Source organism: Opisthocomus hoazin, chromosome 1, assembly GCF_030867145.1.
Source record: "Opisthocomus hoazin isolate bOpiHoa1 chromosome 1, bOpiHoa1.hap1, whole genome shotgun sequence".
Lineage (NCBI taxonomy): Eukaryota > Metazoa > Chordata > Aves > Opisthocomiformes > Opisthocomidae > Opisthocomus > Opisthocomus hoazin.
In genome coordinates, this window is record NC_134414.1 from 112,911,070 (window position 1) to 112,917,614 (window position 6,545).

Sequence of the window (6,545 nt, forward strand, 5' to 3'; positions counted from 1 at the left end):
GACTTGTCTAAGCGGGCAGCACGCATGGCAGGAACTGCACGTATGCAGACATGCTCTGCGCATGCGAAAATGCCCCTATAAAAGGGCAGCACATGCTCCTCTTGCTCTCCTCGCCGCCCTCTTGGTTTCCTCCTCACTGCCTGGCTGCTGGGCCCTACTCTCGCCGGGGCTCCACACCTGCACAGAGACTGAGCCGACTGGACATTGCTGGACATCGTCGAATCCGTGGTGGTGGTGTTAACTGATCCTCTCCCCCCCCGCACTTCTTTTCCTCGCCCGATGGGGTTTTTCCGACTTTACCCTTTTTTTTTCTGTCTCGTCTTCTCCGCCCTCCCCCCCCCCCCCCCCCCCCCCCACGCTGCTGTCCCTGCCAGACCTCCGATTCGCGGTTCACCGAAAAAAAAGTTTACAAGGTTGCACAGCACATGACTGCGTTCGCATCTTAATCTCGTCTCCTGGGATCGAATCGAAACCTCCCCGATATCGGATCGGGACATCTTTGTTGGCGTCACGGACAGGATCCCTGGAGATGAGAGTGCCGTGCCTCCTTGCTGTGGTGCGCTCTGTGATTGCCTGTGAATGAGGGCGAATGAAGTGTGAGGAAGGCGTGAATGGCGGTTTCTCTTTTCCTATTAGTGTATGGTTTGGCCTCCTGGGAGTGAATAGGGGAAACTTGGACTTTAAGGTGTGACCCTCTCAGGACGATATCCCCTTTGTAGGAATTTTTGTAGGAACTTTGTGGGAATTTTGTGCTTTAGATTACGTTTTGGCCTCCCGGGAGTGTATAGGGGAAGCTCGGATTTCAAAGCGTGGCCCTCCCAGGACGACATCCCCTTTGTAGGAAAATGGCTGCCCCGCAGGCAGCAGACACGTGTGACTGTGTCCGTGCGGACTGAGGAAACAGAGAGGCTGTATGACTTTCTAGAGGCTCACCGAGCTCGTCCCTTGCTCCAGGGGCAAGGCTGGGCGAGGGACCATTGGTTTCGGTTACAGAGTGTGGTAGACAAAATGAAAGTGTTGCAAAAAGAAGCCAGAGTTAAGAGGGGGAAGGGAAAAGCGATCATCTGTGCGGTGCTGGGAGCGAGTTTGGCTGCTGCGGTGGAGGAAAGGAACCAGAGGTCCGGTCAGGCTGAGGTGGTGGTAGATTCTCTGCAAGCGGTGGCAGAAACTCTGCGAGAACAATTGCAGGAAAGTAAGCTGCTGCTGGAGGAGGAGAGGTGCTGACGTGCGGAATCAAACTTCACAACTCAGAGTTATAAAGCAGGTATGTTTATTGCGGCGCCGGGTGCAAGGGGGATGGCTCCTCCTAACTTGCACACCGAGTCACGAAGCATGCACCTGTTTATTACAAAGCTTATCTAAGTAGGCTGGACTATTGTAATTATTTCTAGGAATTCATTATCATACTCCACCCCCCTTTAGCACTTGCGCAGTGTCATCTGGTGGTCGTCTGTGGGGGTCTTCTGGATGAAGGCTCGTAGTCTTTCTCGCTGTGTGCTTTCACCTTTGGCCCAAAAATTCCTGAGTTGTCTGTGTTGGCTGAGTCCCAAACCATAGAAGCAGTTTCGGCTAGAGAGTTGCTTCTTACAGACAACAAAGTTCTGGTGATCAGTCCTTGTTTCTCTTCGTCTGTCTCGCAAGCAGTCCTTGTTAGCTACATTTGAGCCACAACAGTCCTTGTTAGCAAGATTACAGAAGAACAGAACTAAACTGAGTAACAGTGTTTAAATCTTTCTTTAACATAGATGCAAAATTATATAACAAAATTAAACTCAAGCTATAGCAAAATCGAACTAATTTTCAATTCCCCACATCAGTGCCAAAACGTAATATTGAAGGAGGAGTTAAGGAATCAGCTCCTGAGGGACGCAGACTCCTTGGTGGAAACAGAAGTAGCGCGGGCAGAGAAAGGGATACGATCGATCTATCCCCAGGGTGACTTGAAGGGAGCAAAAGAGACCGCAGGCAGCCCCCCCCACATGTACCCGTTGGTTAAAACGGAATTCGTATATGAAGACGACGGTGATAATCGTCCCCAGGTCATTACTAAAGAAATCCCTTTTGCGGCAACTGAATTGGCAAAGCTGCGAAAAGATTTTGCGAGAACCGCGAGAGAATCGGAGACCCAATATGTCTGGAGGGTGTCCCTGTCGGGGGGGGACGGGAACTTGTTGTCGGAAAGGGAAGCGGAAGGGTACTGGGGCCCGGGCCTGTTCTTAACCACCGGCGTCGCCGAGCGCCGTGGTCGCTGACTCAGAGGGCTGCGTACTGGGCGGGGGGGTTAAACCCGCTGGAGAGGGGGGATCCCCTGGCCATAACGGGCACAACAGATCAGTTACTGGAAAGTGTGCAGAAAGCGGCTTGTCTTCAGATAATGTATGACCGGGAGCTCAAGCCTAATCTGAGCTCCCCAATGCTGCTGCCGGCAGACCCCGAAAGAATGACTCCCCTAATACGGGGGCTTCCCGATTCCCTGAAACCCATAGGGATCCAGCTGCAGGGGAGAACTCAAAATACCCCCAGCGAGGAGAGAATCGCGGCTGCCCTGGAGGGGGGGGCGGCCCCCGACCGTCGGTGGCCAGGGAGGAAAGTGTGGACGTGAGGGGAGATAGCCCAAGAGTTGATTAACTATGGGAGGAGATACGGACTTGTTAACCGGCCATATCCAAGGGCTGAAACCAGAGCCGTGCGAGCCGCAGAGCAAGGGAGTGGGCAGTCGTTTTTCTCGGGGAGAAGCCCGGATTTGGCCGGGAAAGAAAAGCCCCTGAATCGACAGGGACTCTGGCAGTTAGGGCTTCAGAAGGGAATTCCCCGGGACCTGATGGATGGACTCCCGACCAAGAAGCTGGAACAGCTTGTGCAGAGATGGTCAGGGCGAGAAATCGCTTTTGCGCCAGGTCCTAGTGCCCCACCCTTGGTGGATGGGGGGGGGGGGGGGGGGGGGGGGGGACGACGAAATAGGGAAGAAGCTGGTGGGAAACTAAATCCTCCGCTCCCCCAGGGTGAGGGGGGAGGCGGAGGGTGGATGTTTGTAAAACAGTTCACCTGCAATAACAAAGGGGATTTATTGATTACGGTGGCGGTAGGACCAAAGAGGAGACCAGTAACCTTTTTGATTGACACTGGAGCACAAATTACTGCGCTAAGCCGGGTCGAGGAGGAACGGTGTGGAATTTCGGTCCCGTCCAAAAGCCTGATAGTTTTAAACGCCTTGGGGAAAACTCGGACAGTGCCCATGACTCCGGTGACATTATAGCTACCGGGGGAGGAAGACCCCGTGGACACCATGGTAGCTGTGGGACCTTTCCAAATGAACCTTTAGGCATGGATGTTTTAAAGGGTAAACAGTGGCGTGATACCCAGGGAAATTCGTGGTCCTTCGGTGCCCCCCAAATTAGACAGTTGGCTCAAACCCCCAGCGCGGAGGTGCGTCTGCTACAAGCGGCGCCCGCCCTCCCCCCTTCCAAATTAACGAATATGAATCCCTCCCCGCTGCCGCTGGGAGCCAGGGCAGGCATAGCCCCGGTGCTGGCAGAGCTGCGGGAACAAGGAGTCCTGGTCCCCACCCACTCGCCTTACAATTCCCCGGTCTGGCCGGTGGGAAAACCTAATGGAAAGTGGCCGTTAGCGGTCGATTACCGCCGTTTCAATGCTAATACGGGACCGTTTACCGTTGCTGTGCCAAACATTGCCGAGCTCATTAGCACCATTCAGGAGCACGCGCACCCGATTCTGGCAACTATTGATGCTAAGGATATGTTCTTTACGGTTCCCCTTCAACCTCAAGATCAGAGCCGTTTTGCTTTCACTTGGGAAGAACAGCAGTACACTTTCATCCGGCTTCCCCAGGGCTATAAGCACTCTCCCACGTTAGCTCACCATGCTCTAGCGCAGGAATTGGAAGCGGTCCCCATACAAGGGGGGGGTGAAGATTTATCAGTATATAGATGATGTGCTTGTGGGAGGGAGTCAGATAGAAGAAGTTAAGGAGGCGCAGCGGGACATTATCACCCATTTAGAACGTATAGGATTGACGATTCCGCCCGAAAAGATACAAGCCCCTTCTAGTGAAGTGAAGTTTTTGGGAATCTGGTGGAGGGGAGGAATGACTTGTATCCCCCCTGATACTCTGTCCTCCCTCGACCTAATTAAAATGCCAGAATCAAAGAAAGATCTGCAACATGCATTAGGACTACTTGTGTTCTGGAGGAAACATATCCCTGACTTTTCGATTATTGCTAGACCTTTGTATGATTTACTGCAGGAAAAGGCCCAATGGAAGTGGACCCAGGTCCACGATGAGGCGTTACGGCTGTTGGTGTTTGAGGCAAATGCCTACCAAGCCCTGGGACCTATCCATCCAACAGACCCAGTCCAAATCGAACGGGGGTTTGCCCAAACCGGGCTCTCAATTCATTTGTGGCAAAAGGGACCAGAGGGGCCCATTTGGCCCATCGGGTTCTATTCATGTAGTTTCAAAGATGCTGGAAAAAGATACACAGCTTGGGAAAAGGGCCTATTTGTAGTTAGTCTGGCTTTGAGAGAGGCTGAACGAACTATCCAACTGCAACCCATAATCCTTTGGGACCCATTTAAAGTGACTAAAGGAGTTTTAATGGGAACCCCACCCCCTGACGGGGTGGCCCAAAGGGCCTCCATATGGAAATGGTATGCTTTATTTTGTGAAGCGCAAGCTCGATGGTGGCCAGTTACCAGGGAGGAATGCAAAACACGTATATCCTCTTGTGAACAGTGTCATGTCTGTTTGAGCATACACCCCCTGGAAAACAACCCCCTGCACTTGAGAGAAGGAAAGGGTTTGTGGGAGGCCTGGCAGATTGATTATTATTCCTTTGTTCTAACCCGAGAAGTGAGTTTCTTTCTGTTCTTATTTTCTAGGAAGGAGCAACCAACCTGGATACACTCTCCCAGAGGAAGTAAAACGGACACAGATTGTGACTTAATCAGAATGCACACGTTATTATTGGTCATACTGGTTCAGGGATGCATCTATGGAAGCCATGGAAAACCAGTTCCTCCACCTCCCACTGATCCCTATGATCCCTTTAAGGACAATGAGTTTGTGTTGTTAGCCAAGGCTGTTAAGTTGAACTTTTAACCTGAGTCACTCTTGGGTCTGTGGTGTACCCCTGGGGTTATTAAGCTGGCCATGGATGTCTACACCCCTCACCCCAGCCCAGATTGTGAGCAATTACAGTGAGACCACGAATTCTACTTGGGGTGATAGTGGAACGTGGCCAATTCAGTTTCCGGCTGTCGGGCAATATTGTTTAAACCGTGTCCAGGAGGGAGGGATCCATGTTGGGGAAAGCAAGTGCAAATGAACACTCACCCATAAGCTAGTTGATAAAGATAGAGGTGTCCGCATATGGATGTGGCTTGATGAAGCTGGGCACGGTTGGGGATTTAAGGGATACTGGTCAAGAAAAAATGAAGCCTTCCTCCAGCGGTCCAATTATTACCCCTATAGTCAAGTGTGTGAGTGGAAAAATGATTCTGGCTCCTGGTACTGCACTGGCCGCATAAACGACAGCCCCACTGAGTTTTTTAGCCCTTTTGGCGACAAGGACACAACTCATTTTCAATCTCCAAGGGAGACAGCTGGACCGTTCGCTTATGGCACTAAGGCAAAAAGGGGTCATTACTGCATCTGCAGACATACTGCCTACAAACGTTTACCGGCAGAATGGGCAGGGACTTGTTACGTAGGGATTATCTGGCCCATGTTTTTCCTTCTCCCAGAGATGGGTGGACCTTGTTTGGGGATAAGACTATACGATGATCTGGGGAATAGAAGGATTGCCCGTAAAACGCGATGTATTGAGGTTAACCTGGGTGGAAAGAAAAATGGGGGAGTGATGAGTGGCCTCCTGAGAGGATAATTCAGCATTACGGACCTGCCACCTGGAACCCCAATGAACCAATATCAGGGGCAAGGGAACCAATTTATAATTCAAATCGGATAATTTGATTGCAAGCGGCTCTAGAAATCGTCACTAATAAAACTGCAGATGCCTTAGACCTTTTAACTTGGCAGTCTCAACAGATGCGCACAGCAATCCTTCAACATTGCGTGGACCTGGATTACCTGTTAGCTGAAGGGGGGGTGTGTGTGGGAAACTAAATATTTCTAACTGTTGCTTGGAGATCGATGACGTGGGCGAAGTGGTCCTCCAACTGACCAAAGATATTAGGAGAATCGCTCATGTTCCAGTACAAACATGGAATGGTTGGACTGGTGATTTGTGGTCCTGGTTGCCAGGGACATGATGGGTAAAACAATTACTACTATTTTTGTTATGCGCGGTTGCTGCTTTAATTTTTTTACCATGCATTGTTCCCTGTTTTGTTCAGTTAATCTGACATGTGGTATCCAATATGCAATTTATACCCGTCACATCACCTGATGGCGTAAGACAGATCCATGTCATTCGTCAACCAAAACCGACCACTGTACCCATCATTTAGACCCTATAGAATTCACAGACTGTCAAAGGGAAAAATTGCATACCTATATCCATGTC

At 50.8% G+C, this 6,545-nt stretch overlaps 1 pseudogene; it reads left to right on the plus strand.

Moving 5' to 3' along the window:
* Window positions 1-589: 589 nt before the first annotated feature.
* LOC142360456 (uncharacterized) lies at window positions 590-4,964 on the plus strand (annotated as a pseudogene).
* The last annotated feature ends 1,581 nt before the right edge of the window (window positions 4,965-6,545 follow it).